The sequence below is a fragment of the Capra hircus genome, chromosome 25, assembly GCF_001704415.2.
Source record: "Capra hircus breed San Clemente chromosome 25, ASM170441v1, whole genome shotgun sequence".
NCBI lineage: Eukaryota > Metazoa > Chordata > Mammalia > Artiodactyla > Bovidae > Capra > Capra hircus.
In genome coordinates, this window is record NC_030832.1 from 40197352 (window position 1) to 40208720 (window position 11369).

Consider the following 11369-nt stretch of genomic DNA (forward strand, 5'->3'; position numbering starts at 1 on the left):
AAAAGAGACAGAGGCCACCTGGTGGAGAAAAAGGAGAGTCCAGAGGAGGAGAGAGTGGTCAAGCCAGTAATCTCGCTCTCAGGTAAACTGGGATAGTGAAGTTTGGGTTTTTAAATGTACAAAATTGACCACAAAAACCTAAGAGCAAAGATTAAAAATCTAGAGTAGAGGTTGGATTTTCAAAGATACAATATTAGAGAGAAGCAGAAGGAAAAAGGAAGAAAGAAAGAAAAAAAAAAGAAAGAAAAAGAATTATTAAAAAACAAACAAACAAACAATAAAAAAAAAAAAGCCATCAACAACCATCCAAAGACTGTATATGGTGTTTGCCTTAAAAAAAAAAAGAAGTCTTTTTAAAAAACAAACAAACAAAAAATATAGTAATAATAGGTTATAGAAATAAAAATTAGAGGAGAAATAGAAGACTTAACAATTAAAAAAAAGTTAGAAAAAGAAAGCAAAAAAAAAAGAATGATTTTAAAAATATTAAAAATATCTGGCCCTTTCTGGTGTAATGGGCCGTGTGGGGTCACTTCCAAGGTGGTTCCCTCTGTTTAACTTCTTCTGTTTGCTGGTTTTTTAGGTTCACTAGTTCAGTCGCGCTGTGGGGAGGGGGGATGCTGCAAACAAATAGCACTGTCGTGTGCACACAGTATCTCGGCCCCGCTTGACCTGTCCTTTCTCGCGGAGCACAAACCGCTCCGGCTCTAGGATGCTCAGCCGGGAACCGTCTGGGGCCGGCCCTAGGCTGCGTGCACTTCCCCGGTCCAAGCCGCTCAGGTTCGGCGCTCAGGCAGCCCTCAGAGGCACAGATTCAGCTGGGACTGCGCTTTGTGCCCTTCCCAGGTCCGAGTTGCTCAGGAGTTTGGCGAGCGCGATCGCCGCGGCTTGTCACCTTTTCTGCCGCTGCTGCTCAGCTTTCTGGGCGGACCGCTGGCGCACCCCGTGTGGTAGATTGTGACTGTCCAGCACCCCCAGAAGTCTTAGCAAAGGAGCCTGCTTGCAGTTAGGTAAGTAAAGTCTCTCCGGGTCTGCAATTGCCCCTTTCCAGTCCTTACGGCTCTGGCTGCCTGTCCCCGGCGGGGGATGGTCTGCAGCCGGCTTATTCCGTTCAGTCCTTTGTTCTGTGCTCGGTCCTGGTGGTGTCTTATGTTCGAGCTTTTTGCGTGGTAGCTATCCCGCAGTCTGGTTTGCTAGCCCAAGTTAGATCGTTCTGGTTGCGCGTGGGGCGTTCCTGCCCGATTCTTACAAAGCTCTGCAGCCCGCACCTCCCGCGCGTCCCTGCCCTGCCCCCACTTCCCAGTGGCGGATGCAGGCATCTGTGCTGCTTTTCCGCTGGGGGAGTTACTGGTGGGCTTGTAATCTCTTGGTTTTAATTATTTATCTATTTTTCCTTCCTGTTATGTTGCCCTCTGTGTTTCCAAGGCTCGCCACAGACTCGGCAGGGAGAGTGTTTCCTGGTGTTTGGAAACCTCTCTTCTTAAAATTCCCTTCCCGGGACGGGCTTCCCTTCCCGGGATGGAGCTCCCTCCCCACCTCCTTTGTCTCCTTTTTCGTCTTTTATATTTTTTCCTACCTGTTTTTGAAGACAACGATCTGCTTTTCTGGTTGCCTGATGTCCTCTGCCAGCCTACAGAAGTTGTTTTGTGAAGTTTGCTCAGCGTTGAAATGTTCTTTTGAGGAATTTGTGAGGGAGAAACTGGTCTTCCCGTCCTATTCCTCCGCCATCTTTCCCTCTCTCTCCAGTCTTTTATTTAAATTCATTCCATATACAGCCTTCTCACCTGTGCTTACAGTATGGAAGAAGCTCTGTGTTTATCTCCAAGTCTCTGAGGAAACACCAGTGCTTCAGAAAACAGCCCACATCTTGCTTCAAACACACACTCTCTTCAACCAAGAGGGGGAGGAGAGGATTTTGAGAGGGAAAGCTCGTACCTGGCAATGGAGCTGCTGACCGTGGTCCCAGCTAGGGAGCCAGAAGCAGCTCTGTACCCCTGAGAACTCAGCCTCAGCCCCATATGGCTTGGTCCTGGCATGGCACCATACGCCAAGGGAGCTGGAGCCAGACCCAGAGTCAGGCCCGCCCACGGCTCAGGTGTCAGGCATATAGACCGGGTCCTGGCTCTGGGCCCTGAAGCGGCCAGTGAACTGGCTCCAGCCCCTGTTGGCTGTGGTCTGGGAACCCCTGGAGGTAAGTCCTCCAAAGTCAGTCAGGCTGTAGATTCTGAAAGTGCCCTCCAACTAGACTCCAGAAAAAGAAAAAAAAAACCCACTAAAATTCAAGTGGAACCACCAAAGATCCCTAACAGCTGATACAATCTTGAGAAAAAAGAACAAAGCTGGAGGCAGCCCAGTTGGGTTTTTTTTTTTTTTTTTGACCACACCTTGAGACTTCCAGGATCCTAATTCCCTAAGCAGGGGCTGGACCCAGAACTCCAGCAGCTAAAGTGCAGAGTCCTAACTACTAGACTGCCACGAAATTCCGAGCATCAATCACACGTACTGATTTAAAACTTTGCAGTAAGTCTACAGCAGTCACACAGTAGGGTACTGGCATCGAAACTGGGCTCGCCAGCTAGCGCAGCGGTAAAGAATCCGCCTGTCAGTACAGGAGACGCAAGAGCCATGGGCTCAATCCTCGGGCTGGGAAGATCCCCTGGGTGAGGAAACGGCAACTTGCTCCAGTACTCTTGCCTGAAAAATCTCATGGACAGAGCAGCCTGGCGGGCTAGGGTCCAAAGGGTCGAGAGGGCTGGACAGGACCGAGCGACGAAGCATGAACGCCCCTGCAGGAGACACACGGTCTAGCCCTGGTCTGGGAAGAACCCACACGCTGAGGGGTGACGAAGCCCGGGAGCCGCAACACGGAGCCTGCGCTCCAGAGCCCGGGGGGGGCGGGGGGGGGGGGTAGCTGCAATTACGGAAGCCCGAGCGCCCGGAGCCGGTGCCCGGCGACAAAGGAAGCCGCTGCAGCGAGAAGCCGGCGTGGCGCAACGAGAGGAGCCCCCACCCTCTGCAACTAGAGCAGAGAGCACGGAGCAAAGACGACCCAGCACAGGCAAACAACTAAAAATTACATAAAATGTATGCACGGTGATATGTCAATTATATGTCAATAACTCTGGAAAATATTTTTTAAATCTTGAATTCAGCAGGGGCTACCTATACCCATGGTGATGAGTGAAACATTGATTCCGGACAAAAATCAAAACACATCTTAAAAAAATTTTTGTTGTTTTAGTAACTTTCCTCTGCCTCCCAGTAAAAATTTGGCTAGCCCACAAATTTTGGGTTCATTCTTACAGGACAGGCATTCCCAGGTCAGTTTAGAAGCAAAAAACAATCTCAAATCAACATGTCTGACTTGAGATATCAAAACTCCAAGCCTGTTTGAGCACTGAGTCTCCCTTCCGGGTTGGACTGTGCTGGGCTGGAAGCCTGCATTTAATACTTATAAAACGATGCCAATTTCCTGTTTCTTCTTGCGTCAGTTTTGGTGAGGTGTCGTGATTTTCTACCTATTTGTCAATGTCACCTAAATTCTCAAGTGTATAACTTTGCTCCCATTAGCAAATTCACTCTTATTTTTACTGTCTAAATATCTGTAGAAACATTATCTTATTCGCCCTTCAGTTCAGTTCAGTTCAGTTCAGTTCAGTCGCTCAGTCGTGTCTGACTCTTTGCGACCCCATGAATCGCAGCACGCCAGGCCTCCCTGTCCATCACCAACTCCCGGAGTTCACTCAGACTCACGTCCATCGAGTCTGTGATGCCATCCAGCCATCTCATCCTCTGTCGTCCCCTTCTCCTCCTGCCCCCAATCCCTCCCAGCATCAGACTCTTTTCCAATGAGTCAACTCTTCCCATGAGGTGGCCAAAGTACTGGAGTTTCAGCTTTAGCATCAGTCCTTCCAAAGAACACCCAGGGCTCATTTCCTTTAGAATGGACTGGTTGGATCTCCTTGCAGTCCCAGGGACTCTCAAGAGTCTTCTCCAACACCACAGTTCAAAAGCATCAATACTTCGGCCCTCAGCCTTCTTCACAGTCCAACTCTCACATCCATACATGACCACTGGAAAAAACATAGCCTTGACTAGACGGACCTTTGTTGACAAAGTAATGTCTCTGCTTTTGAATATGCTATCTAGGTTGGTCATAACTTTTCTTCCAAGGAGTAAGTGTCTTTTAATTTCATGGCTGCAGTCACCATCTGCAGTGATTTTGGAGCCCAAAAAAATAAAGTCTGACACTGTTTCCACTGTGTCCCCATCTATTTCCCATGAAGTGATGGGACCAGATGCCATGATCTTTGTTTTCTGAATGTTGAGCTTTAAGCCAACTTTTTCACTCTCTTCTTTCACTTTCATCAAGAGGCTTTTTAGTTCCTCTTCACTTTCTGGCATAAGGGTGGTGTCATCTGCATATCTGAAGTTATTGATATTTCTCCTGGCAATCTTGATTCCAGCTTGTGCTTCTTCCAGCCCAGCGTTTCTCATGATGTCCTCTGCATAGAAGTTAAATAAGCAGGGTGACAATATACAGCCTTGACGTACTCCTTTTCCTATTTGGAACCAGTCTGTTGGTCCATGTCACCCTTAATTTTTATTTATTCATTCTCTTTTTCTTGCCAGAGAACCACTGATCTTACTCTACTGGTTTTATCTTTTCAAAGATAGGACTTTTGGCTTTTTCATCCTCCCTGTTGTATATTTTAAAAAAATTAATTTCTTTTCTTTAATATTGCCTTCTTGTCTTATTTTATTTTGTGGCTTATTTTTTTTAAGTTCTTGAGATGGTGGGTAATTTTTGGTCTCACTGAATTTTGGTCTTCCTTTTTAATTTTGGACTAATGAGCAGATTTTAAAGTTATGTTATGAATTAGCTTATTGTTAAAATTATGTTATGAATTAACTTACTTAAAGTAAAATTTCCATCTTACTCCACATATAGCTTAAAATGCATAGTAATGACCTGTCTTCTTAACGTTAACTAGAAGCCATCTTTTTGTTATCTCTTTAATTGCAAACTTTCTGTGTTATTTGTCTCAGGTCATTTGTTTTAAATACACGTAGCTGGCTACTATCTGATACATTCTAAACAGGTTTTCTTCTTAATAGGAGAACTTAACAGGTTTTTACTTGTTGCTATTACCAATATGTTTTAATATTAATACATTTTCCCCATCTTATTTTATGTTTTATTTCCTGTCTTTTGAAGATTGACCATATCACGTTCTATTATTTTTCCTCCAGTGGTTTGAAATTAAGAAGTTATACATATAATTCTACTTTTCCAATAACTTGTTTTAAATTTAAAACATGTCCAGAGTTAATCAGATTTTCCATTTTCTCTTCAGCAAGACGAGACCTTTCGCATAATTCTACTCCTCTCCATATTTCCTACCAGCCTCCTCTCCTCTTCTTGCTAACACACCTTTCCCAAGTGGGATTCTTTTGGTATGTTTTCAGCTAAAAGTTCTCAATGACACATTTAAGACTGTTATGCCTCCTGAATTGTCAGACATAATTTTCATCCCCTCCGCTCTCAGTTGTCTGCCTGTGGAGCTCTTGAGATGACTCCTGGAGTGATTTTATTTTTTCTCATATAGTTACTTGCATCTTGTGCTGCCTCCTCAAATTCATTATTCTTGTTTTAGTGGAGCAAATCCTTAACAAATTTGTTCAGAAGAGATTTATGGATGGTCAATGCTTTCAGCTCTAGTGTGTCTGAAGCGTCTTGATTTTGATCTCACACGGAGGTCCTGCTTTGGACTGTGTCTGAAACGCTGGGTTCAGGGTTGTTTTATCCTCAGACTCTGCAGGCTGCTGCTCCTTTGTCTTGTCGCCTCCACTGTTGCCCATGAGCGGGCAGAGCCTGATTTTATTCCCGCTCCTTTGTAGGCTGTCTGCTTTCTCCTCTTCTCCTGCCTGCTTTGTAATCTGTCAGGACTTCCTCTCCACTCCATGGTTTTGCTTCTCTGTTTCATGCATTCTGATCAACTTACGGTGAACCTATTCAACTCCAATAGTTCTGTCTTTTAACTGGATAATTTTATAACCTCAGATATGCAGATGACACCACCCTTATGTCAGAAAGTGAAGAGGAACTAAAAAGCCTCTTGATGGAAGTGAAAGAAGAGAGTGAAAAAGTTGGCTTAAAGCTCAACATTCAGAAAACAAAGATCATGGCATCTGGTCCCATTACTTCATGGGAAATAGATGGGGACACAGTGGAAACAGTGTCAGACTTTATTTTTTTGGGCTCCAAAATCACTGCAGATGGTGACTGCAGCCATGAAATTAAAAGACACTTACTCCTTGGAAGAAAAGTTATGACCAACCTAGATAGCATATTCAAAAGCAGAGACATTACTTTGTCAACAAAGGTCTGTCTAGTCAAGGCTATGTTTTTTCCAGTGGTCATGTATGGATGTGAGAGTTGGACTGTGAAGAAGGTTGAGCACCAAAGAATTGATGCTTTTGAACTGTGGTGTTGGAGAAGACTCTTGAGAGTCCCTGGGACCGCAAGGAGATCCAACCAGTCCATTCTAAAGGAGATCAGCCCTGGGTATTCTTTGGAAGGACTGATGCTAAAGCTGAAACTCCAGTACTTTGGCCACCTCATGGGAAGAGTTGACTCATTGGAAAAGAGTCTGATGCTGGGAGAGATTGGGGGCAGGAGGAGAAGGGGACGACAGAGGATGAGATGGCTGGATGGCATCACTGACTCGATGGATGTGAGTTTGTGTGAACTCCGGGAGATGGTGATGGACAGGGAGGCCTGGCGTGCTGTGATTCATGGGGTCAAAAAGAGTTGGACACTGAAATGAACTGAACTGAATTTTATTATTAATTTTTTTCCTCTCCTCCTTTCTTTCATTCTCTACTTATGAAATTCATGTTAGATGCCTTTAAAATGGTTCAATTATTCAGGAAATAATCCATTTTTAGCTTTTTCCCCTTTTTTTTTTTGGCCTCGCAGGGCATGTGGGATCTTAGTTCCCTGACCAGGGATTGAACCTGAGTCCCCCCGCAGTGGAAGCATGGTGTTTCACCACTGGACCTCCAGGGAAGTCAGGAAATAATCTGTTTTTAGTTCTATCAATCTCCTACTCATTTGTTGAGTTTAAAATTTTCAGTGTCATATTCAAAATTTCTAAGACCGTGAATTATTAAAATAAAAAATCAGGCACCCCATTTCTGCCATGTTATCACTGTATACTACTCTTTTGGAGCAACAAAATACTTTGTGAAAAAACAAAAACCCCGTCAGTGTTACCCAGTATTTTAAGTGACTTGAGAATTATGCATTCACAGTTGACCTTGACCTTGGTCACGTGCAGAAAGAACTGCAGGAAGCAGCGCATCTGGAAGTCATACTGCTGAAGACAGAATTAGCCCCGTCATGGGTAAAGTTATCCATCTTGAGATTCTTTGTGAACCAGAGCAACACGGACTCACTGCAGTCCCAGAAGAGGAACAAGCAAGCTGAATAGACGCTGAAACACTTTAGGAACTCTGCCACCGCGACTGTGACTTGTCATACAGCCTGATCTGTAACCCTAAATTTAGACTGTTCCTTGTTACAAAACCGGGACACTCCATTTCTGTTCAAAAAGGGATGAAGCAGAAGTCAATTCAGCTGCTTTTAATTCATGAAACAGATTTAAATTCAGCCAAGGAAATAAAGATGTCAATTACAGCATTGTTTATAATAGCGCAAATTGGAGACAGCCCAAATGGTCAAAAAGAAGGAAAAAAGAAAATAGATCATAATCAACGTATATTATGTAGATGTTGAAAACAAAAGCTGTGAACATTCAGTGACAAGATAGCAAATATGTTATATAAGGTTAAATGAAAAACAGGACAAAAACTTTGTAGGCCTACATCTCTTAGAAATAAGCATATGTAAAATATACTTGAATATAGGAAAATGTAAAAGAAACGTTATTTGTGGTAATGAACTGGGATGCTTTTTTTCCACTGTACTTTTATTTTTTATCGTTATTTATCATTATTTTCTTGTCCATTATGGTTTATTCCACTTCTTTGCGCAGTAGGACCTTGTTTGTGCGATGCTTTTTAATGGGGGAATGTTTCTCTTTTTTCTTCTGATCTTGGTTTTATTTAAAGTTTTTCTTTACTGGGGTGTAACTGCTTTACAGTGTTGGGCTAGTCCCTCTTGCGCACAGTCAGCCCCCCTCTCGGACCTCCCCTCCCATGCTCCCCAGCTCCCAATCCCAACCCCTCTGCGTCATCGCAGAGCACCGAGTTGGGCTCCCTGTGCGTTGGAAGCTTCGTAACTCGTTCAGTCGCTCAGTTGTGTCGGACTCTTTGCAGTCCTGTGGACTGCAGCGCGCCAGGCTTCCCTTCCTTCACTGTCTCTCGGAGTTTGCTCAGACTCATGTCCACCGAGTGGATGAGGCCGTCCAACCATCTCGCCTTCTGTGGCCCCCTTCTCCTCCTGCCCTCAGTCTTTGCCAGCATCAGGGTCTCGGTCCAGTGAGTCAGCTCTCCGCATCAGGTGGCCAAAGTATTGTAACTTGAGATCACTTTTAAAACCCTAACTTCCTTAGGCAAACATTCGGCAGAGAGAGAGGGACTGTGAGGGAGAAGTCAGCGGGTGGAGCCAGGCGCCCTGGGCTCTCGTCCCAGCTGTCCTGTGGGCTCGGAACATCCCTCAGCAACGTCCCCACTTCCCTGTTGCTTTTGGGCTGCTGCTTTTGCTGGCTTTTCTCCCTCCATAGATCATGTTCTGGGTGCTTTCCAATCTTCAAAAAATCTTCTAGTTGGAGAGGAAAGGACAGGGAGGTTGGGGTTAGTAGATATGAACTATTATATAGAGAAAGGGTGAACAATAAGGTCTTGCTGAATAGCACAGGGAAATAGATTCGATATCCTATGATAAACCATAAAGGAGAGACTTCCCCGGAGGTCCAGTGGTTGAGAATCTGCCTTGCAATGCAGGTGGCAGGGGTTCGATCCCTGGCTGGGACCAAGATCCCACATCCCATGGAGCAGCTGAGCCCACGTGCGCCAGAGCCTGCACAGTAGAGAGTCCACGTGCCACAACGCAAGACCCATGTGATTCGAAGAATACCCTGGGTGCCGCCACTGGGACCTCAGGCAGCCAAATAAAGACACAAAAAGATGTTTCAAAAAAACCACCATAGAATATAAAAAAGAATGTCTATGCACGCATAACGGACTCATCTTCCTGTATAGTAGGAACCAACCGAACAGCCACATCAACTCTACTTCAATAAAATTAAAGAACCTCTTCTCCAGTCCGTCTAGTGCTGTTGTGTATTTACTCTCATTAAAACTACACTTTCTGCTGTTTTTATGGGAGTTGGGAGTCAGGAAAGTGATGCTTAGCCCAGCAGTTTGTTATGTCTCTGTTGTTTATTTTTTGTTAACTAATCAATAATTCTAAAGACATGCTTATTCACAATCTTTGTTCTCCTAATGTTACTTCTCCCTTAAATCTTTGTTTTTTTTTAACCAGTTAAGTCTCATCTGATTGCTTCTATAAACTTAATCCATGAGGTTGGCATAGAATATCATAGGTTAGTTTTAACTAACATGTATTTTAAGATTTATTTCAGTCTTTTAACAATTTCTTGCCTCTTAGAGTTAAATAAACTCCGTATTACTCATGGTATTGATTACAGATCTAGCATCCTGCTCTTCGCTCTACTGAGCCAGGCTGGGAGGAAATGTTTAGCGCTGATTACATAGTTTTGCCTGGAGAAGGGAATGGCAGCCCACTCCAGGATCCTTGCCTGGGAAATCCCATGGACAGAGGAGCCTGGTGGGCTGCAGTCCATGGGGTCACAAAGAGTCGGACACCACTGAGCGACTCATAGTAGCACTTCACGTAACGTCGCACTGAAGGTTGCAACTCGTGGGCTCAGCTTTCAGCTGAGGCTCCAGCCTATGGACCTGTTTTATTTCACTTGATACATATTTCATGACACCCCATCGCCTGTGCTCATTCATAAAACAGTGCCTGTGGGTACTGGTTGACTAAACTACGAGTTATTAATATAGCAGTCCAATATGGCAAGTCCTCCCCCGCCTTGTAATATGTGGTTACCAGAAAATTTAAAATTACACCTGCTACTTATGTTTATAGCTTGGATTCTATTTCTCTTGGACTGTGATGGAATAGAGAGCCCAGGAACAGAGCCATACATATATGATTAATTTGTGACAAAGATGCCAAAGCAAGTCAGCAAGGGGGAATATTCTCTTCAACAAACGGTGCTAGATGGGCCTACAGACACGGACGACAAACGTATGGTCCTGAAGGGGAAGGAAGGGGATGGACAAATTAGGAGGTTGGGATTAACATATAGACACTACTGCGTATGAGATTGCTGCTGTTCAGTTGCTAAGCTGTGCCTGACTCTTCCGCGGCCCGTAGACTGTAGCTCGCCAGGAATGCCATAGCACACATAATGATGCACGAGAAAGGAGCACAGACCTGGGACCTCCCTGGTGGCGCGGCGGGTAGGAGGCCGTCTGCCAGTGCAGGGGACACCGATTCAGCCCCTGGTCTGGGAAGATAAGCCGTGTCTTGGAGCAACCACCTGGGTGCCACAGCTCCTGAAACCCACGTGCCCCAGAGTCCATGCTCTGCAACTAGAGAGGCTGCCACCGTGAGAATCCCAGCACTGTAGCGAAGAGTGGCCCTGGTCGCCGCAACTAGACAAAGCCTGCACGCAGACCCAGTCTGCAACGGAGGCCCAGTGCAGCCAGAGGAACACAGACCTAAAAAGAACGCGGAGGGAGAGAATGCGATCGAGGGCAGGCAGGAATTATTTTTTGAGATGTGCATTAGAAGTTTAATTTCCAATCAAAGAAATAGCAAGAACAGTGAGACTTCACGGAAAATGGGGAGGTTTAGATACAGAAATTTCATCAAACAGATAAGGTGGCAAATCATATATTGAGAGGCAGCAGTGTGCCAGGTGCTATTTTTTTTTTTTTTTGGCCGCACTATACAGCTGGTGGGATCTTTAGTTCCCTGACCAGGAATCGAACCTGGGCCTTCAGCAATGAGAGTGCAGAGTCCTAACCACTGGGCCACCAGGGAATTCCCAAGTAACGCACCAGGTCCTTGCTGGCTGCACACTCCATCGGTGACGTCATCCCAGCCATCATTCCCAGCAGCCCTGGGAAGGGTCACCTCTGCTTCACCGAGCAGACAGACAAGAAAACAGAAGCTCCCAGCATCAGGTGACCTGCCTGCAGGGACCTCCCTGGTGGTCCAGTGGCTAAGACTCCCTGTCCCAGAGGGGACTGAGGGCCCAGAGGGCTGTCTGAACACATTGGGAGGAAGGACCTCAAACTTTGATTTC

General features: G+C 45.3%; 1 non-coding gene across 1 annotated transcript; it reads right to left on the reverse strand.

Moving 5' to 3' along the window:
• Nucleotides 11032-11104, reverse strand: TRNAE-CUC. The gene has a single exon. It is a non-coding gene; the product is annotated as a tRNA-Glu (tRNA).